Source organism: Rattus norvegicus, chromosome 4 (genome assembly GCF_036323735.1).
Source record: "Rattus norvegicus strain BN/NHsdMcwi chromosome 4, GRCr8, whole genome shotgun sequence".
Lineage (NCBI taxonomy): Eukaryota > Metazoa > Chordata > Mammalia > Rodentia > Muridae > Rattus > Rattus norvegicus.
The window spans coordinates 130,265,983-130,289,409 of record NC_086022.1 but is presented as its reverse complement, the minus strand read 5'-3'; the positions used below and the strand labels follow the sequence as shown (position 1 = coordinate 130,289,409).

Below are 23,427 nucleotides of genomic sequence, written 5' to 3'. Positions count from 1 at the left end.
CAGCGAAATTTTTGTAATTGTAAGAACAATAAGGCTGAAGCAAGATCTTCCCGAGGCCTGCTGAAAAGGTAACCTTCATACAGGAGTCTCATTTTTCAACTCCAACAGCCCTATCCTTGCAATTACTTTATCAAGTAGAATCCACTGCTCACTGCTTAGTGTCTCTGTCTTGTAGGCAGAAGACAAAGAAAGAATGAGGTCCTTCCTTTGTTCTTCAACTCCTGATTCCTTTATTGTCTTTTTAGGACACAGTTAAAGCTTAAATCGTAACAGCTGCCCACCCTTCTCTCTAAGCAACATGAGAAGTAAACACTGGTAAGCCGGAGACCAGGGGTCGCTTCATGACAAGGGTGTGAACATGAGTTATAAGCACACAAGGGTGTGCTAACCATTGCTTTGACTATGAACAATCCCATGATGCTTTGCACTGTGAAAATTTCAGACCCAGGGATGCTGTTGTGGCTCAGAAGGGAAAGTATTACATGACATGGAAACCCAAGGATTTGGATTTGGATCCTTAAAACCCATACAAATGCCAAGTGGACACAGCATGTCCTCATAATTCCAGAATTCAGAAGGCAGAAACAGGGGATCCCCAGAACAAGTTAAGTGGTCACATGATCTGAAATGTTAAACTCTGCATTTTTGGGGGGAGGGGAGAGATAGCCTGACTCAGTGTGGAGAGAATTCCAAGGAATCTGTCTTGAATTTCAAAGAATTCAAGGAATTTCCCAATGTTGGCCTAAGTCTCCATGCACACATGCACCCGTGTGCAAAAGCACCTGCACAAATAACCCCTCACATGTGAACATGTACACACTTGTATACCATTTGCAGACACAAGAAAAAAAGGTTAGTGCTATTTTTCTTAAAAAAAAAATCCCTGAGATTTCCAGTTGATTTGAAATAAAATTCCCCCAGCCCCACTATCATTAAATAAATGACTTGCATTCACTCACTGACTTGAGCCTGATATTACTCTGCCACTTCCTTTCACTGAATTTCTACATCCAGGTGCTTCTTTCTGTTACTTTCTGCTACTTCTGCTTCCCAGCCATGCCTCAGGCGCTCCATTGTTTCCTTCTTTCTTCAAACACTTGTCACCCAAGATTTAACCATCATCTTTATCCAACTCACAGCATCACATTCCCATGGAGGCCGCTGTCCTGGGAGTGTGCATCCTCCATCAACATCTCCCTCATTCTGTATGAAACTGGAGCATGTTCAATACCCATGGTTTGAAGTTTTCCAAAGACCTCCCACTGAGATTCAAATAAAGTGCAAATTCCATGACCATGATGGACGAGGCTCTGCTGGAGCTGGCCCCTGGCTTGACTGCAACACTCGCCTCTTAAAAACGTGTTGTGATGGTTCATGCTGCCAGCTTGACAGAATCTGGAGTCATCAAGGAGACATGTATATCAGAACGTCTTTGAGAGACAACCAGATCAGGTTACTTGAGGTAGGAAACTCACTCTACACATAGGCAGCACAGTTACAGACTGGGTTTCTGAACAGCAAAGAAATAAGAACTCAAGTGGAGCACCACCAGTCAATGATTTCTGCTCCCCATAGATGCAATGTGACTTGCCATCTCCAGTTCTCGCTGCTGGGATGGACTTTACCCTTGAATTGTGACTCAAAACAAGCTATTCTTTAAGACGTTTATGTGAGTTATTTTTTCCCCTAAAAGATGAAAATTGACTAGCACACCTGTCTGCTGATTTCTTGGGCAATTGAATGAGATGGGGAAACTGATCCCCAATGCTCGGAGAAGATCAGTTGATTATAGCAGGTGTTCCTGCAGTCTTTGGGATATTACCTCCACTAGTGTGAGCAGCTATTTCAGAAATTGTTTAATATCTGATTTACTTTCTTACTGAAATGACCAGTAGAAGCGTTCCTTTGCTGCTTCATTCTCAGAACCTAGTATACTGACTGGGATCCAGGATGCTTAGATATTTGAATGAATAAATAAATAATAATGAAGGAATCAAGGACCAAACAATAGTTCACCATCTAGCTGTCATACAATAAATTATTTTTAATAGGACAATGTTGATTTTTTTTATTATTTCCATTATCACCTCCATTACACTCTTTGAGGAGTAATATAGTCATTTATATGTGGTGACACAATCAGGGTGACTGCTTCCCCTTGTGTTTGATTCTCTGTTTTGATACAAAGTCAAGAAAAATGACCCATACATTGTTTCAACCTGTGGTGGTTTAAATGAGAATGGCCTCTATAGGCTCATATCTTTGAATACTTGGTCTCTGGTTCATGGTATAGCTTGATAAAGATTAGGAGGTGTGGCCTTGTAGAGGAATCCTTTCCATGGGGTCAGGCTTTGAGTTTTCAAAGAACTCTTACCATTCCCTTGTATGTGCTCTCTCTCTCTCTCTCTCTCTCTCTCTTTCTCTCGCTTGTGGATTAAGATGTGACCTCTCGGCTGTTTCTGTAGCCATGGCTTTGCTTTACTATCATGGACTCTGAAACCCTGAAACTATAAGCCCAATTCAGTTCTTTCTTCTATAAGTTGCTTTGCTATGAGTTTTGTCACAGCCATACAAATATAAGTGATACAAATCCTTACAACTAAAATTAAGTTATTTTTTGCTGGAAGAAAATTGTTCTCTATTTTTAGCCCTTTATCTCAGGATTTAATATACATATATGGCCCAAATGCCATATTACACATAAACCCCGAAGAATGGGGAAAAAATCGACACATAAAGCAAAAGAAAATACTTGAAGTTGTATTATATTAAACCTAGAAGGGATTCCCAAAGTCTCCTAATTTAGTGTCTCTCTTCTAGCAGAAATAAGAAGATACAGGAAAAGGGACTACTTAAGGGAACACAGAGGATTAACTGGCACAGGTCAGATAGTATGAGAACACAGGTTACTCAGGCTGGGGAGATAGCCCAGACAGTGTTTGCCATAGAACCATGATTACCTGAGTTTGATCCTTCAGAGTCTACATAAGCTAGACCTGGGGGCATGCACTTGTGCTCCCCCTGCTACAGAGGTGATGATAGATGGACCATGAGCCAGCCAGTAAAGTCTACTTGATAAGTTCCATGCAAATGAGAGAGCTTGTTTCAAGACAGAAAGAGGGAGGGAGTTGATAGTACTTCAAAAATGCCATCTGAGGTTGTCCTGTAGCCTACATACACACACATGCACAAACACACACACAGCACTGTTGCTAGAAAATGTAGAACATGCTCCAGTTTCATACAGAATGAGGGAGATGTTGATGGAGGATGCACACTCCCAGGACAGCAGCCTCCATGGGAATGTGATGCTATGAGTTGGATAAAGATGATGGATAAATCTTGGGTGACAAGTGTTTGAAGAAAGAAGGAAACAATGGAGCGCCTGAGGCACCAGTATATAAAGTCTCTTTATATACTGGTGAATATGGGACCCACTAGTTGTTAAGCCCCTGTAATGTGGCTAATACAACTATAAGAGTCAATTTTAAATTCTATTTAATTTTATTTTAAATTTATTTAAACAGCCATGTTCAGCTAGTGGCTACTGTATAGAAAGCATTGATCTGACGCTCACTATCAAGGTCAGAAAAAATAAGACTTGTGCCACTGGGTAGCTGGCAGAAAGTTAGAAGGAAGATAGTAAATTGCTATGTCTCATGTTGAAATAAAGTCCCCATTTGGATGTATTGAGAGTTGGAATCAGGTAGGAGCTTTAAGAGGTTCTGCCCCCATGAATGGGTCAATCCATTGTTCACCAATGAGTTAGTGCATCATCTTGACAGTAGGTTGTTACAAACACAGCTCTGTCTCTTATACGTACCCCTTTCATGATATAATAGCCTCTGACTCTCTAACAGATTTGCAGATTCCCCACTAGCAAGCAAACCTTCGACAGATATAGTACCTTGACCTTGAATTAAACAGCCTCCAAAACTACATGCTGATTAAACCTTTCTTCTTTATAAATTACCCAGTCTACTATGTTCAGTTATAGGAGCACCAAGTAGACAAAGGCATCAATCTTCTATGGTGCTAATGACACAAAAGAAGAATGTAGGTTGTAAATGATGGCTGCCATTTGCAGGGCAAAGGAAAACACTGAAACAATCCAAACAAGAAAATAATAAAGATGTATGGTTACTTAGTATGTGACAGCTCGCAAGTGAGCTCATGTCCAGGTGAGTTTACTTCTGCAATTCCATTGTGCCATTGAAGGCGTCGATGCCTTCTTTCTAACTATCTCTTTGCCTTTCAGGTTATCTATTCCAAGGCAGTCTTCTCATCATAGATGCGTCATGACTACTAACAAGTGTCTGGGCTCTGTGCTTCTTCATCCATAATATGAGTTTTGAGCAAGACCAACTACGGCAGATATTCTCAGGTAATTCACCATCTTTCAATTTGCTGCTGCCAATTATTGGTGGCACAGGTGTTGTACTTTCCTAGACCTTGATGTAGAGTTGTGCTTTTCAACATGGCCACCATTAGTTGGCCATGGCACTTAAAAAAGAAACACAAGTAATGGCACATGTGAGCTCTGTCACATAAACAGGGACATCTCCCTTTTAGCTTATATAGAAAATCACTTCATGTCTCTTGAGCCTAGTTTGAGTCAGGATGCCTCCTTGGGCTGTTCTCTGGACCAGGAGGAAAGATCATAGTGCTAGGCTTAGATCTGAGCCTACCCCCTACCCATAAGCAGAGAGAGAGAGAGAGAGAGAGAGAGAGAGAGAGAGAGAGAGAGAGAGAGAGAGAGAGGTGATACATGGGAAACATTAGAATAACAATGAGAAACGGGGAATAGATATTGAAGAGATGATCCATTTATGGACAAAGCTGTAATGATTTTTTTTTAGTTTCATATATTTATAATTTTCCTACTTACAAAAATATATACTCATGATTTTCTCTCTTTGGTATCTCTTTAGTTAGAATTATTATTTTTTTAGTGTTACTGTGATATTTGTGTACATATATGTGATGAGTCTCCCCCAACTGCTCTCCCCCATACAGCCTTCCCCCCACTTGCTGGAGCTGTTCCTGCCCCTAAAAAGTCTTTTTCTTCTGAGTTCATGTCACACATGCATATCAGTTTAGAAAGGTAGAAAACTCAAGATCTAAATAGAGAATTTTAAATCATCTCTGATGCACCACTGCAAAATTATGGCACTAACATGCAAGTGTACGTATGCCGAACCCTTTTCCAAGCTTACATATCTATTGGATTTCTTCCTTTTCTAAATACTCAACTGCCAACATTTACTGTACTGAGCTAGGAACTGGGACTCATTCCTGTAATACTAGCATTTAGGTGCAAAGGCAGGAGGAAATTATCAATCCTGGGGTCAGCCTGAAATATGTAGTGAGTACCAAGTAGGCCAGGGGTACACAGTGAGACACTTTCTTGACAAAAGTAAAAGAGTACTTCAAATATGTTTTACAATCTCCTGATATCACAGTTTCCAAATCAGTAATTCTCCCTTCAATGGTTTCTTAACCAACACAAAGTACTTTTCTTTTTCTGAACAGTCCATACCTGCTGATTACCTCTAATGTGGCTGCTCCTATTTCGATGAGATAGAGCCAAAAAGGAGAATGTTTCTCTCTGGGATCCTACATGATAGGAAAGACTCAATCTCCTCTCCCTTCTAGAAAAGCAATCCGCTTAACTTTCCTTAACTCCTTCATGTGATATTTATTTTACAATAATTTTTTCTAAGTTTTCTTTCGATATTAATATGTTTGAGTAACTATTCTCTTTGGTCTGGTTTTCATTTTAATTCTAGGAACTAAGGAATTTCCAGTAATAGGACTTTTCATTTAATGTATTTTAACCAAGGTCTCACACCTGCTACAGAAACATACTTCTGCTGACATTCACTACCAGCCCCTTCCTTGGGTCTTCTTCCTTTTGCTTCTTCATTGTTGCCCTGGTCAGTAAGACAGTATGATAGAGGTGACCAAAGAGCCCAGGAGGCCAACTCTGCTATTCTCAGCTCCACCTGTGTGGTGTACACTCTGAGCCCATGCATAGGATCAATGCAAGATGCTTCTCAGTGGCACTGGTATACTGTTAGCTTTGATCACATTTTTTGTTTGTTTTTATTTTGTTTTACTTTTTTCTATACGGTAAGATTTTTCCCTCAGACTTTTAAGATATTTTTTCACTTCCCTCACAAACTCAATTGTATTTGAAACAACCACACAAGTCCCCTCCTCTATTTTCATCCACTGCCCCCATCCACTTTCCTACTTTTAACTCAAATTCTCTAGACTTGGTACTTGTAGACTGTTTTCCATGGAGACTCACCCAGATCTCCAGTCTACCTAGACACTGATCCTTTTTACCCCTGAGAGTCAGTGTTGCTTCCATTTGCAATAGCTCCCATTTTCAACTGCTCTGTGTCCTGAGTCTTGATTCTCAAATCCATTCCATCAGGGAAAGTCCAGTGCCTTTCAACCCCTCAAGTGTATCACATTCTTCTTGATTCAAAGCTTTTATCCACTCTGTTTCCTTTCTATCACCCTGTTCTTTACCTGAGTTGGTTTTGAGCACCCTAGGTACAGACTTTCTCTGACTCCATCACTCCTTGCTTGCAAACATGCATCACCTTCTCAAAATGCACAGCATATAGTGATGTGGGATATAGGATTCTATTTGTTTTGAGACAATTATCCTACTGTGTAGCACTGACTGCTCTGAATCTCCCCATCCCTGCCTTCTGGATGCTGGGAGTTTAGGAAGTGCCCCCAAGCACCATCATACTTGATTATTTTTCTCATTATAATTTTATTTTTCTTGGATATTTTCTGTATTTACATTTCAAATGTTATCCCCTTTCTCCCTTCTCCCATCCCCCCTTCTCCCTCCCCCTGCTTCTATGAGGATGCTCCTATTCCCACCCATCTACTCCAACCTCAACACCCTGGCATTACCCTACAGTGGGGAAACAAGCTTCACAGGACCAAGAGCTTTTCCTCCTTTTGATGCTGGACAATGCCATCCTGGCCACCTATGTGGCTGGAGTCATGGGTCCCTCCACATGCATTCACTGATTGGTGGTTTAGTCCCTGGGAGCTCTGGTGAGGCTTGGTTGGTTGATATTGTTGTTCTTCCTATGGTGTTGCAAACCCCTTCAGCTCCTTCAGTCCTTTCTCTAACTCCTCCATTGGGGTCCCTTTGTTCAGTTCAATAGTTAGCTGCAACCGTCCTCATCTGTATCAGTAAGGCTCTGGCAGAGCCTTTCAGGAGACACTCGTATCTGGCTCCTGTCAACAAGTACTTCTTGGCATCAGCAACAGTGACTGGGTTGGCGGCAGCATATGGGATGAATCCCCAGGTGGGTCAGTCTCTGGATGACTTTTCTTCAGTCCCTACTCTCCACTCTTTGCCCCTGTATTTCCTCTCATGAGTATTTTGTTCTCCCTTCTAAGAAGGAATGAAGCATCTACATTTTGGTCTTCCTTCTTCTTGGACTTTATATAATCTGTAAACTTTTTCTTAGGTATTCCAAACTTTTGGGTTAATATCCACTTAAAAACAACACATCTTGGGCTGGAGAGATTGTTCAATGGTTAAGAGCACTGACTGCTCTTCCAGAGGTCCTGAGTTCAATTTCCAGCATCCACATAGTGGCTCAGAATCATCTGTAATGGAATGTGATGCCCCCTTATGGGGTATCTGAAGACAGCTGCAGTGTACTCACATACACAAAATAAATAAACCTTAAAAAAAAACCCACAAATCACAAGACCTAGAATGAAATGACATTCATCCATAGTGTCAATCTAATATCATTTTCTTCCTCCCTACAATCTGCCTACTCATCACCATCCATTCATTCTTGCCTCCTGTTATTAATTTACTTAGCTACTCATTCATTCAGCAATATACAGAGACCTGAACTCAAGAACTCATGACAAGATGGTAGATCGTCCTGTCCAGGTTCATTACCTCAAATGTTTTCCAAATTCAGAGCTTTTGTAAAATCTGAAAGCTCCCTCCCTGTTCCGGTCATTACTGTTTGCTTGCTGTCTGGCAAGTTACCTGGTCCACAGTGGGTACTCAATCAATATTTATAGGAAATATGAATAAATGAATGTGTGAATGAATGAACAAACCCAGTCACTTCTCTCTTATTCATGTTTGAGATGTTTTATAAATTCCCAGCAAGATGCTAAGTGAGTGGTTGGCAGTGGGCTGAGCGGGGGGAGGCTGGGAAGAGTTTCAGATGATGTGTCTGTGTGAGCATGGGTGTTCGTGTGGGATGCTGAGACTCAGCGTGCCTAAAAGTGCCTCTCTAACCACATCCAGCACCAGAAGGAAGTGCTCTTCGCCTCCCTTCTCCTTCCTATCCTTTCATCTCTTTCTTCTCACACACCATATTGACAGTGGGCCTTCCCTACTCCGGGTCTCCACCCTCACATACAGCACTTTTTATACTGTAATGGAGAATGTGTGGTACTTGTAATTGTGCCAGCTCAGACAAGAGAATCTAGCCGTTACTAGTTTAGAGCAGAGGGAAAGAGTGTTTGTTGTAACAGGAAGTTGAGGAAACCTTGGGCTCTGCTCAAGAGGAAGAGATGCCCATACTTATGTCCCTTAAGCCAGAGGTCCCCAGGCTTGGCAATGAATCTCAGTAAGGGATGGCGTATTTATGCCTCTATGTCCCAAGACCCCACCCTGCGATCCATAGAATTAGCATCTCTGGATGATAGACTCTGGCAATAGTATTTTTCACAGCTCCCTAGTTAGTTCCAATATGCAGCCAAGTTTGAAAACCACTGTGCTAAAACAAAAACTTATTTTGGTAGATTTTGTGTCACTATGGCAACACCAGAAATACCTGCAATTTCTTGTTAATTAGTTGCCAACTAAAAAACACATTTGCTATGTTTAACAGATGCAAGGTTAGCCCAATGTAGGCATATTTATTGAGTGCTTACTATGTGCTTTGAATGGTAATAGTGATCATTTGAAGCCTCTCCTTCATTATCATGGTTCCACAAACTACCCTCCCCCGGCTCTTATTAAAATTCACTGAGTAGATGAAGAGTAAGCATTCCAAAGAATGTCTATCAGATTTCAATGTTGCTTCCTTTAAATATATCTCGTCTTGATTTTCACTCATGTTAACACAACTCCCCTGCCGAGCTGGCTGCAATTTTAGTAGTCTTTTCTATGATACATGGAAGACCCATTTCCTGGTCATCATTAGAGATGGGAACCAAAGTCTATTTGAGCCAGCCAAGGTTTGTGAACATCTCTTGGAAAGAGCTCTTTCTCTCAACTAAGACAAATTCAAGACATAATTTTCCCTTTGTGTCAAGACATGAGAGGCAGGCCACTAACCATGTCACCAGCAGTCCTTTTGAAGGACGGCTTAGAGTAAAAACAAAACAAGGAAATGAGAAGGAGCACATGAGGGGGAAAGGGCTTTGTTCAGGAAGACCAACCCCAGTGCACAGTCACTGCCATATTTTCCCTACCTGATATTAAGGCAGTTAGACTTGGGATTCTGGTCCTCACCCCTCTCTTGTGGTTTGGTGTCAAACTGCCTATTCTGGCTGACCCACAGGCTTCTAGGGATTCTCGGATCTCTGCCTTCCATTTCACTGTAGGAGTACTAAGATGACAGATGCATAGATCTGGCTTTATATGAATTCCAAACATTTAAACTCAGGTGCTTGCGTCTGTATGACAATGTCTTTGCCCACTAAACCTTCTCTTCAGCCCCTGAATGCTCACTTTAATAATAAATTAGGATCCAAAGATCTGAAGTGATTTATGCCAGGCAACACAGTTTACCTGTCCTGAGTTATGTAAAGTTGGACCTTGCTCTCAGGACTTTTGCCTGACACCCATTGCTCATCCCAACAAGCTCCAGAATCATCTTCACTGAGAATATTTGCCTAGGTTTTCCAGTGTGCTAAATTAGTTGCAATGACCATAGTCTTTGAAATGCCTTTAGATTTCCTTAGAAGAAATACTCTAGAAATAGATGTTCTCCGTCCTCTCTCAAAAGACATACCCCAAACCTATAGTTACAATGTGATTTTCGGATGTAGACACCATGAAATAAGATGTAAAACTGTTGAAAATATAGATCACACAGCTCACCCCCAACCAAGAAAAACATTAAAAATTCTACCCAGCTCAGCTGCTTCAGTACACTTTTACACTACACATGATGTTGCTGAATATATAAAATACTTGGATCTAAATTTAAAAATGCTCCCCCTCCCCTTGATTAACCAGATTGTCCCCTCCCCTATATATAGGAACGCTATGTGCCTGAGCCCACTTGCCATCTGTCATCATATTTTCCAAACTTCTCTTCCACCCCCTCCTCTTACACAATTTTATCACATAAAAATATTAGATTTCAGGGATTTGTATAATTTCATGAAATTTTCTGAGCCAAGTGACAGTGGAGGAAGGGCCGGTATATGAAGTTGCCTCAGTTTTTCTGTGCTCAACACATATCCACAGCAGTCATGATGCCCTCTAGCAGAGCGTGCATGGCCAAGAATAGCAAGTCGGTTTTCCTCTAGTGTAACATTTCGTATTACTAATTTGCGAGTGTTTCCCACATTACTAAGTAGAATTCATATAATTTTCAGAGGTTTCTGACTCATATAGCGTTATAATGCTTTATTACCCCTGGTGATGTTCAGTGTCTTTTCCTATATCCTTGGGAAAATGTTCACAAGTCAACTAGAGATCGTCCATTTTGTGTGCCTTCTCCTGGTTGGGTATATGAGTTTTACCCAGACCAATACATGCTGCCTCTAAGACTATATCCTTCTACCGGAGACCTAAGAGTCTACTTTGGAAGCTTCATTTCTATTCCTCACAGGCAACCACATGGAGCTCCAGCCAATACTCGTGGTTCTGAGTCGCAGGAAATCAATGAGAAGTGTTGAGGGAGGTTGGCTCTTAAGTAGAGGGCTGGAATTGAATGGGATGGTTCTCTTACAGAGTTCTCTCCTATCTCTCCATAGGGTCTTTAAAAAGAGGTTTGTGATAAGTACCCTCGCATGACTAGTAAGCATCCAACTTCCTACTCTCTGCTCTCTGGGTCGGTGTTCAAAGCCCAGTGACCACAGTGCTTTAAATTATTCTCTGATTGAAGAGGCTGTCATTTGGCTCAAGCTTGCCCAATCAGGAATTTCCATATACTGTCCCCAGATAATGGTCCAAATGTGGAAATGAGACCAAAGAAGATCCTTAAAAAGAATGCAATTGAATTTATGAGACACTAGTAGCTTTTTTGTTTGTTTGTTTGTTTAAGTAAATACCTATCCAAGGCTGTTGGGAATATAAGCAGACCCATAGGTAAAAGAAAAAACTAGAATTAGGCACCAGAATGGTTACTACACAGCCTGCTGCCCCTTGCAGTGCTCTCAGGAAATCTGTTTTCTTATATACACATATTCACACACAACCACACACACACACACACACACACACACACGCACACATACACACACACAGACACAGAGAGAGAGAGAGAGAGAGAGAGAGAGAGAGAGGAGGATTTTTTATGTGTACATGTGTACATGTGTAGTGTGTGCACCATGTATGTGCAATGCATACAACAGCCAGAAGAAGGCATTGGATCCTCTGGAATAAGAGTTATGAATGATTGTGAACTACCTAGTGTAGATACTGGGAATCAAAACTTAGTTCCTGGAACATCAGCAAGTGCTCTTAACCTCTGAGCCATCTCTCCATCCCCCAGATTTGGGTTAAAAAGGGAGTTTTCACACTATTATCTACCTCCCTTCCTGCCAGATATAACAAAGCATGTAGCCTGCCTGAACAAAGAACTGGAGGAATGTGCTTAGAAGGAAAAAAGTTGGAAATAATTAGACAATGTCCTGAATAGTCAGTCACCCAAAGGATTATTATTGCGGCTCACGTTTCCCATGAAGTACAGTGTGAAAGGACAGACAGCAGGCTTCTGGAAGGCCTGACACTGAGGTGCCTAAGGTCAGTCAAAGTGAGCATGACTCTAAATACCAAGGTCCTTTATGTCCCACCATGTCGATGTCCTTTCTAATCAGCTTTGCAGTGGACGGTTGGATGGAATTCTAAATTCCACGAGAGAGGACCAAGTAAGAGATTTATAGTGTTACGTTTTCTGAGCTGAGAAATGAGAATCCCCTTTGTGTTTTTAATAAAATACATTTACATAGTACCACAGTACTTAAGGGTAGTATGGGTGATAGCCTTTAGCAAGATTTGGATTTAGGATACAGTATAGAATCTCCGAGAAGATAATACAAGACAAATAAAAGGAATAAAGGAAGAAAGGGAGGGAGAGAGGGAAGGAAGGAGGGAGGGAAGGAGGGAAAAAGGGAAGAAGGGAGGGAGAAAAGGATGTAAGGAGGAAAGAGGGAGGGAGGAAGAGAGGGAAGAGGGAGGAAAAAGAAAGGAAAAATGAAGGAAAAGGGAAGGGAAGAGAGAGGGAGGAAGGAAGAGAGGAGGAAAAAGGAGGAAAAAAGGAAAAAGGAAGGGAGGGAGGGAAGAGGAAGGAAGGAGAAAAGAAAAAGAAAAAAGAAAGGATAAAAGGAAGGAAGAAAGGAAGAGAGGGAAATGGAAGGGAGGAGGGAGAGAAGAAGGAAGGGAGGAAGGGAGAGAGGGGGGAGGGAAATGAGCTGAAAACAGATGGGGAAATGAGTAGTTGGATTCGGAGTTTAGACAGAGACAGTCCCCATTCTTGAGTACCTTAAGTGTAATTCTTTCTTAAAAGGTTCAGGTTCAAATATTTATGAGACAGAGTTACTATCCCTTTTAGGGGCTTGTCAAGTGTAAAAGAGGAGGAAAAAATCTGTTTGTGAAGGGAGTTTACAGTACACTTAAAGTTTATTTTAAAAATAAATAGGACTTGATAGATAGAGCAATAAAGCAGAGGCCTCATCAGTAACCTGCCTGCCGCAGTTAACAGGGAGCCTCCGTAGGCTGCCAGGAGCCAGAAATAAGAATGAACACTTCTTCCCAGCACAAAGTTCCAGGAATATCCACAAACAAAGAGGATATTTGGGATACGGCATCTGGAAGCCAAGTGGCTCTCTGTCACATCACAGTTTGTGTGGAACACACCCACAGAGGTAGAGTCACATCTGAATCAGATGTTTCTGGCTTCCTCTGCACTGAGTCCCCATTTTTGTCCTAGGTAGAAATGGTGATGCCGTTTACAAGTTAGAGATGGAGCTTTTAGAAAAATGAAAAGCCAGAGGGAGATTAAACTTTGTCACACCTGGTCAATCATGTGGCCAAAAGAAGCCCCGTGCATTGCCCAACCCCAACACTTAATATCTTTTACTATTCTCATGTAGGGAACACACAGGGGTGTGAATAGCTATTTACATGTCTCTACTGTGTACTGGACAGGATGGCAGAAACCAGGGAGGCAGACATGAGAAAGAAAGGCAATTTCTGCCTTCATGGAAACTCATATTTTATTGGCGAGAAATGTGTGTACAAAAACAGATGCAGAAAGTGGTTATAGCTGGGGGTAATAAACAGCAATCAAAATCATGATTTAATAGATAATTGGGGCAGAATGGGATGTACTGAGGGGAGGGGCCCAAGGGCTCTCTGGGGTGAAGACCTTTGATCCAGAGCCTGAGACATAAATGCTGTTTATGAAACAACAATGTCTGTAGAGACTCTGTCCTGTATCAGTTAAGGAAGACTATGTCCAGAGACAAAAATACCATGTTGCAGGGTTATAAAACGCCTTGGCTTGAGGCCTTTGTCAGTTAACCACTGCATGCCTTTAAGCTAGATATGTACATTTTGTAAGTCTGCATCTTTTAATCTGCAAGATGTATGGTGGGGCCAGAAAAATACCGCTCTGAAAAGTTATAGTGCTTGTTTTCCCATGGTATGCACACACATGCTCCCCTCTCCTTCTCTAGAGTGTACACACAATGACATACACACAGACCATATGTGTCTTCTACTTTCCAAATATTATCAGGAATATGCTCTTGGCAAAATAAACGCTTATTCAATAACATTTGTGTAAAAGTGAAATATTACATGTTCATCGTCTCCCCTTCCAAACGTCATCTTTTCTGAAATGCCCGTTAACTGATCTGGAAAGATCCCCGAGGGCAGGCCTGTGACTATATTGTTGTGTGGGATATCACCACATCTCCTTCTCAAACTCCTGTCACTGCTGCTCTGTAGGAGGCCTTCTCTGCATCTCCTTGCCACCCCATCTATTAATCCTAATGCAGCTGATGCGAGTAGAAATGAACAATGACTCAAAGGAAGTCAGCTGTCGTCTTTCCACTGCTGGACATTGACATGTGGGCTAACAGATTTGCTTCCAAGGCATGAACATAGAAAACATCGGTTAGGTTGGGAGCGGGACTAAAAGTGAAGGGCACTTACAAGTCTGCTACAGCATCACCAGGGATCACTGGGGGGGAGTCTGTGGGCTCAGTAGCTACTGACACTCCCTGGGCAGTTTTCACACTGACTCTTTCCAGTTCTATCCCCTTTGAGGCCTTGGCAGCATGGTACTTTCCACGTGTGATTTCCAAGGATCTTCTCCCAATCCTATCAACAATCCTTTTTCTACCTGGACCAGAGTTTTTTCAGCCAAATTCCTTTGTTTGAAAAGAGAAGGCTCTTTCAACCAATGAGTTAGATTCACAGGAAGAGGTTCAGAATGGCCCAATAAATAAAAGGAAAAATAAATAAAATAAATAAAAATGGAGGAGAGGCTCTACTGTTAGGAGACAGGTCAAATGCATGGAAGCTGCAGCTACTGCAGTGCATGCAAATGACAGCTTCAACAGAAAGGGAATTTGAGGCTGAGAACAGAAGGTGACCCAACCTGACCTGGGTGCATTATAGAGAGACTGGGAGGTGACAATTAGACCTTGGTACTAATCAACACCCAGCTGTGTGGGGCATAAACGGTCCCAGATCTTTCAAATGCTCAAACCCCACTTGTCCCACTGACCTCCTAGCATTGGACTCCTGATAATCAAATTTTAGTTAGAGAGGTTTGAGATTTTCTTTCAGCTGCCACATAAAAAAAATACCTGCTCCTACTCACTCTTTGAAGAACACTCTCTAGTCTGTTTTCAGTTGCTATCAGAGAAGACCGCAGGCTGGAAAATTTATAAAGAAGAGAAATGCACTATTATGAAAGCAGGGGAGGCTAAGGGCACAGTGGTGACATCTGGCAAGAGCCCTCAAGCCATATCAGGACATGATAGAAAACATGGTATGCACTTATTGATAAGTGGCTATTAGCCCAGATGCTTGAATTACCCTAGATGCCTAGAACAAATGAAACTCAAGACGGATGATCAAAATGTGAATGCTTCACTCCTTCTTTAAAAGGGGAACAAGAATACCCTTGGAAGGGGATAGAGAGGCAAAGATTAAAACAGAGACAGAAGGAACACCCATTCAGAGCCTGCCTCACATGTGGCCCATACATATACAGCCACCCAATTAGACAAGATGGATGAAGCAAAGAAGTGCAGGCAGACAGGAACCGGATGTAGATCTCTCCTGAGAGACATAGCCAGAATACAGCAAACACAGAGGCGAATGCCAGCAGCAAACCACTGAACTGAGAACAGGACCCCGTTGAAGGAATCAGAGAAAGGACTGGAAGGGCTTGAAGGGGCTTGAGACCCCTTATGAACAACAATGCCAAGCAACCAGAGCTTCCAGGGACTAAGCCACTACCCTAAGACTATACATGGACTGACCCTGGACTCTGACCTCATAGGTAGCAATGAATATCCTAGTAAGAGCACCAGTGGAAGGGGAAGCCCTGAGTCCTGCTAAGACTGAACCCCCCCCAGTGAACGTGATTGTTAGGGGGAGGGCGGTAATGGGGAGAGGATGGGGAGGGGAACACCCATATAGAAGGAGAGGGGGAGGGTTTAGGGGGATGTTTGCCCGGAAACCGGAAACCGGGAAAGGGAATAACATTCGAAATGTAAATAAGAAATACTCAAGTTAATAAAGAAAAAGAGGGAAAAAAAAGAAAGGGAAAGAAGAGGGGGCATGGATAGAAGAGTAGGGAAGAGAAGCAGGCTAAAACTTGTAACAGAGAACTTGCTTTTGTGACTAAGCAATCCATCCCTGAAGTATCAGCAGCAGCCCATTCACCAGGGCTCCTCCCCTGCTCCTGGCAGAAGTACTACTTAACAGGCCCCACCTCTCAAAGCCCTGCACAGGGATCAAGCTCCTAATGTAAGGATTGGGATGACATGACCAATCCCCAGCCATGGAGTCATTCCTTCCCTTTGGAATTCTTTTCAAGATTTCTTTTAATTCTGTAGTTTGTGCTCCTCAACTTAGGGATTATGGGTAGGCAGATAAAGCTTGTCATTTTTAAAAAGAAAGTGGTAAGCAGTGATCAGCCAATAGTCACTTCCAAGGGCCATCTGCGACAAGTCTGTAAAGCACTCCGTTTGCATAATACATGGGAAGTCTATTAAAATACAGCACACTGCTACAAGAAGGTGGAAACCGTCTAAGTGAAATTACACTTCCTTGTAAAATAGTCCCTCTATTACTGGCAACAAAGCTGAGGGTTTTTTTTTTTCTGTATTGCTTTAAATTGAAAAATCCACTGTTCAAGAAATCCATGGATAAATGCTACACCTAGTTTTGTCCAAGACTGCAGACATGTTTTAGCTCTGTGAAAAGGAGGATGCTGAGCAGCGATCATTGAGCAGAGTAAATGCCTGTTTACCCGACTATCTCTGCTCTAGGGTAGCCGAGGACGAAGCCCCAATCAGTCATAAAAGCCAGCTGTGCGTTCACCCACAGTGCTGACCTATATATATGACCTAAAAAGGCCACCTTTTGTTTTGATAGGATGGGGAAAGGAATATCAAATGCTTTACCTGTAAGAAAAGAGTCTTACGTGTCAGAAGTAGGCCAGCAAGCCAGTATCTTGACAGCACGCTAGAGACTGTAGCAGAAGGGAGATTGAAGGTCTGTATTTTTCACTCATTCTCTACCTCAGGCTCTCAAGCATAATGCCATCTTTGCTCTAAAAAATTGACACTTTTCTGTTTGTCAAGGCTCAGGTTTTAAACACAAGCAACGCTTCTCACAGCTTCAAACCTGATTGCTTGCTATAGGTATGGCTTTGAAAAGGTTAGAAGCTGCGAGAATAGTTTCTACTAATAATGGATGAGTTGGCCCCCAACAGGCTCTCCAAATTTTGATGATTCTTGCAGGGAAATCTAAAGAATGGAGGAGATAGAAGAGGGTTTCTTATCTCCAGGTTTTAATTAATCCAGTCAAATCAAGACATTGGAATTATCAGCAGATGCCCTACACTTGATGCCTGAGGCCTTTTTATTAAACTGGCAACCCTGGAAATAACCTCAGAAGGTATTTTTTTGAATAGTTCGGTTCAACTCTGTGTGGAGTGTTCAATCAGGACTGGAGACACTTATAAATGGCTTTCCTTTCCAAGCAGGCTGAGTGACAGTCACTCCTATATCATACTTCTTTCAAGACAGATGGTGAGAACACAGTTTGCTGTTCAGTTTCCATTCGCTGCTGTCTTTTCTAAGCAGCATGGGGAAGCGAGCTGCGAAAGAGGACGGCCTTCAAAGCCTCTCCGCCTAATTTTAACAATCCTGCAGAGAAACCGCAACTTTTCTGTTATGGTTCTCTCCCCGGGATGTTAGGAAGCATGTCTTAAGTCTGCCATCCGAGATCCATAGCCGATGAAATGTAGGTAATGTCTTAAAGTCTAAACACAGGAGACACAGCAGATTCCTATGTGCTACAGATTATACCTACTAGTGTTTAACTCCGAGTTACCAACAATGCATCAGTGCTGTATTGATGAAAGAAGTAACAGCATTCCCTTCTGGAGTCATTTAACTAAGAGCGCGAGTCCAGACTTGAATTTCTATTCATTTTCCCCGTATCTTCCTTCCTCTGTCTGTTTGTTGACTGTGTCTGAATTTCGGCTGGCCTAAACGCTGTCTTGTGAATCTGTTCTTGTGTCTGCACCATTGCTCTATATGTGTCTGTTTCTTTCTATGTGATTATGTGTGCTTTCCTGAGCATCTGTTGTATCTGTGAGTGGTGTGATTATCAGGTATGTGTGTACTATATTGTATGTGTCTATGTGTCAATGGTGTCTGTCACTAAATAAAAACGGAGGCTTTGCTCTGTATTTATTGAACTGATCCCAACTGGCCCTGATAATAAACATCATTGTTTATGCTTTCAACTGTCATGGTAGATTTTAGGAAGTTGTTTTCAACTTCTGTATCTCCTGCTTTCAGCAAATGACATACATGTATTATACTTGGTGATGGGCATGGGAAAACATGTAACTTAAATTGCAGTTATGTGGGAATATTTTATTAGGAAATCCAAGGCAAATAAGATTGGTTCTTACAGTGTTTCCTTAAAGGCAAGTTAAACAAGGAGTTTGAATACACAGTATTTTTAATAGTCTTAAGTGACCTCCATGTATGTTATGTGAGGTCCAGCAGTGTCTTAGTACAGAAGAGATGTGTATGGAATATTGCATTGTCACACGATGACATTCCTGACACCATTAATTAGGTGTCAGTGAGCATTGCCACTGGCAGAACGCTGACTCATACTGGTTTGTGACTTGATCCTTTTTACCCCATAGTGCCATAAAAGAAAAACAAAGATCTACCAAATTCCTGAATGTGTAACATTCAATTTTTTTCTTTAGTAGCCATGCTGAGTGCTTACTGTGTGCTTCCCACCGTGCTTTGCTTAGATTCCTCATGTTAATATTAAGGTAAGTGGGATCTTATAGATGACATGGATCTCATATGCTTCTCTAAGTCACCTGGCTCATCTGCTATAGAATTGAAGGGAAAGGGTAAAAGCTCCACTACCTAACTCCTGTCACTAACATCTTGTCACCTCACTCATTGCTCAGGGTGATGCTGAAACACTAGCTTTAGTGACTAGATTTGAGCATCTGCAGTCTCACTTCTGAAATCCAGTCCAGTCATCCATTTTGATGAATTCTCACTTGGCTGATCAACACCTACATTATGGTGTGCTTGGAAAGGACACTGGCTTTCTTTGTGATAGATGAAAGATAGTTAAACAAACCTTATCCCATGAAAAGTCTAGTTGCCTTGGTAACGCCATCTACCCCTGTGCTCAACCTATTTATAATGTACACTCTAGAACATTCAAATACCCAGTCAAGTTCCCCAATCTTGGAGCACACAGTTCATTAAGTTTTGGGTGGATGGATGGATGGATGGATGGATGGATGGATATGGTACATGGAATTGAATGAATCTATTAGTAGGATAGAATAAACAAGTGAATAAGGTGGACATACATATGGATGGATGACTAGAAAAACAAATTAACAGGGACATCATAATGCAGAGACAAGAGTTCTCAGTATAAGACCGTTACTTCTGTGTCATGTTGTAACCAACTATATTTCTGTCACTAGTCCACTCCTGATGTTGACTGCCAGCTTAGTTACTAAACTGGTAACTTGTCCAGCTCTAAAAGCTTGGTGGTAAGCAGCCTGCTCCATCTGGAAGCTTGTTAGTCTTAGTTTAAGAATAAACTTTACTGTTCTCACATGATGTATCTATAGTCCTCTCTCCATTGCTAGCCCAAGGGCATTAAAAGCAAAAAAAGACAAAGCATTTGTGCTTCAAACGTAAGATGAGCATCTGACTTCCCAACTGCAAAAGGTGAGAGTGCTTCTCTATCATTTTCCTTCACAAAACAAACATGAGGAGTCCCTACTCCTTGTCAGGTATGTTCCAGATTGATACTATGGAGATGAAAAAAGAATGGGCAAGATTCCTTGTTCTGATGCAGCTTTCATTCCAGTGGAGGGAGCCAAACAGTAAATGAAATAAACACACAAACGATAGAGTGGATGAGGAAGCAACTCAACTGTGGCATAAGCAGCGAGAAGGGCAGGGTGGAACTTTGAACAACGTGAGGCTCATACATTTCCCCTCACAAGAGCAAATTGAAATCCTGTCTCTCATTACCCTAGTATGTGAGCTTTATCTGACAGTATATGGGACTGTGAGCTAATTCCTCAAGGCCTGATCCTAGGAAGCTAAAGTAGGCTCCTGAAGCAGTTATACTGCCATCCTGAGAGACAACGTGAAGACACAACAATGCTTAAACTTCAGCTCGGAAGGATCGTATTACCTCAGGCAGTTCATCAAAGCACAGGTTTCTGGGCTTTATCCAGGCCCTCGATGCCAGACCAGCACGGATGGATGTGTGACAAGTTGCCCGTTGATGCCAATAGCTTTGTCTCAGGGTCCACCGAATGGGTTACTTTGGAGAGCTTCAATGTGACCTGGACCCCTTTCTGATCTAAGCTGCTGAAATCATTCCAAGAGTTAGAATAGAGGAGCAACCAATTCTGACTTCTGCTTTAGCATCACACTGAGCCTGTTGGGGTTAGGAAAAGACTGTGAGGAACGAAGAGAGGAAGAGCCCAGCTATGAGATAATTAAAGTAAGACGTGCACAGTGTGGAACAGCTCTGGAGAAGCAGCTAGGAGCTGAGGTGTGCTCCAGGTTTCTTTCCTTCTTGTTTAATGTCAATAGTTTATTTGTAATTTTGGTAGAGAAAATATTTTTAAAATTTAATGGAGGATACTAAAAAAATTAAGATACAGAAAGAAACCTTAATAGGCAAGGAGAGTTGCAGCATAAGGTCTTTCTTCTTTAGAAAACTGACAGTCTGTATAATATGTGAGACAGCCTACATATAATGTAATTACATTATTTCCCCCTACTCTTTCTTCCTCTAAACCCTCCCATATATGCCGCATTCTTATTTACCTGTAGTTCTTTTTATAGGGTTGATGCCTCATGGGCTTTCTCCCATTAGCATGGCTATCGGTGGTATCCTTGCTCAGCTCATGTTTAGGCAATCATGTTGGTAAGATTGTATGGGTACTTCTTCTAAAATAAATATGCATATATAACTTAAATAACATTTTCTAATCTGGGCTGATAATTTGCCTTCCAAGAGTTGAAGACCATCTAATAAAAACCCCAACATTCTGAGAAACACTCTTGAGTTGTGGATTAGAGTTGTTCAAAAGACTCCTCCAAATATTACAAGCTATTGCTATTGCCTTTAATTGCCCCCCAGAGGTAGAATGTAAGTCACTATAACTGAAAATACCATGTACTTCAGGCATAGGGATCAGAGGCGTCTTAAGCTGAACTTGCTTGAAAGCCTCTAACTGAAGTACTAGCATTCATGGTACCAATGGGTATCATGTAATCTTCAAAAGGAAGAGAACAACAAGCACTCCTACCTGGCCATGATACCAAAGACTCACAATAGAACAATGATTAGCATAGAATGAGAGGCCTAAGGGTGAAGTATTAGCACACATACCTTGGAGGTAACTAACAGTTCTCTAATTAGAGTTAAGACCTACTCAATAAAAGGGAAAACATGCCTGGTGTTAAAATCCTAGCCAGTTACCTAGGGCTAGTGAAGTCACTGATTTAGAAGGAGAACTTACAATTGTCAATTTGCTAATTCACTATATCATCTAACTACATTCTAACAATTTACACACACACACACACACACACACACACACACACACAAACAGAGAGGTGGGGGGAGCGAGGAGGAGAGAGAGTGTCCTTACCCCTCATCCAGGAAAGTTCTCCTTACGACAAGTATAGACCATTACAGAAAACCATAACCAATGAGAATTCAGAGTTGTGGAGTCCAGTCCCTATAAATACATCTACAGAAACACGCCTGCGCCTAAAGCTCAGGGATCACTGTGGAAGAGGGAATGTAAGACTGTAAGAGCTACAGGATTGGGAAGTTTCCTATGAGAGTGTAACCCAGGTTTCTTTAGAGGGCTGAGAAGTACTTGGGTATAGTTCACAGAATACAAATATATAATTATGAGATTTGATTTACCTAGGCACTCTGAGAGAATGACTTGTATTTAACATAAGCTATATTACTTCTGAGTGGCTCCAGCTTCCCCTTCCATTTACCCATTCACCCATCCAGCTCTCCCATCCAGCTCAAGTCATATCTTGAAATTCTGAAGGACTCCAAAGGCCATTCCTTGCTGTTGTTTTCTAAATGGCTGAGGGTGGAGAAGGGGTCCTTTTATTTTACATTGTCACAACCTCACAATCCTATGAACTTGAGAGCTTTTGTTTTGGTGGCTAATTAGGATGACCCACTCGGGTTCTGTTCAAGGCCTCAGCCATTCATAAGGTGATATTTAAGAAGGTCTTGAAATAGAATATGCACCATCTCTTTATACACAACCCAGGTCTCATAGTGGAATGTTTTGAAACGTGCAGAATGAAGTGAAACTTGCAACACTTAAAGACTTAAAAAGTACTGCTCGTATAAGACCGATGCATTCAGTCTTGGGAGCCTGTGATCTCTAATTAACATGCCCCCTGCCACTCTGTGTACTCTCATTTTCCTACTGATCTATCATTTTGACAGTATGCTCATCACATCCACCCAGACCACTTCAAAAACACAATGACTGGCTTTGTTGTGTGTGTGTGTGTGTGTGTGTGTGTGTGTGTGTGTATGTGTGTGTGTGTGTCTGTGTGTGTATAATTGACTTTAAAAGATACTGTCAGTTTCCTAATTTGGATTTTTACCAACACCTTGTTTTTCTTTTCTTCTTCTTCTTCTTCTTCTTCCTCTTCTTCTTCTTCTTCTTCTTCTTCTTCTTCTTCTTCTTCTTCTTCTTCTTCTTCTTCTTCTTCTTCTTCTTTTTCTTCTTCTTCTTCTTCTTCTTCTTCTTCTTCTTCTTCTTCTTCTTCTTCTTCTTCTTCTTCTTCTTCTTCTTCTTCTTCTTCTTCTTCTCTCTCTCTGTCTCTCTCTCTCTCTTCCTTGGTTATTTTTTTAAACAAATAGTCTGTTTAAAGGACTTAGATTCTAAAAGAAGATAGAGCCTATGACCTTTTTCTTCTATGGCAAAATTGAAGAGTCTTTGAATTTATATTCAAACCACTTAAGTTCTGGCACACTAAATCATTAGCTAGCTGACTGTGAATAAAACTAGCTTCTCTGTTCCTGGGTCCCTATTAGTAAGTTAAGGATATTTAGACTGAATCATGAAGGTCATCATGAGTACTAGAAACAGCTGATTATAGCTTTCCTAGTTGAGCTTTCTTTCTAGTAGTGTTGGTGGCACTGGGTGGATTTCGAGCATCATAAGTATGTGCTCTGTCGCCAAAGTCAACATGCCTCCTAACTTGGCTTGAAATGAGGCAGTTGTTTTAATTTGTATACTCCATGATATCAAAGCAGAGAGCCCTGAAAGGACTGCTCTAAGAGGGAAAATGAGTGAAATAAATATGAACAGGAAGAAACATAGCCAAGAACCAGAAAGTCACAGCCTA

General features: G+C 41.6%; 1 long non-coding RNA gene across 8 annotated transcripts in view; it reads left to right on the top strand.

Annotated features, from left to right (window-relative positions):
• Positions 1–23,427, top strand: part of LOC102549269 (uncharacterized) — a 155,279-nt gene that overhangs the window by 9,371 nt on the left and 122,481 nt on the right. For all 8 annotated transcript variants that reach the window (XR_010065888.1, XR_010065887.1, XR_010065891.1 and 5 more), the window contains exon 2: positions 4,259–4,384. This is a non-coding gene — a long non-coding RNA (uncharacterized LOC102549269). The remainder of the gene's footprint in view (positions 1–4,258; positions 4,385–23,427) is intronic.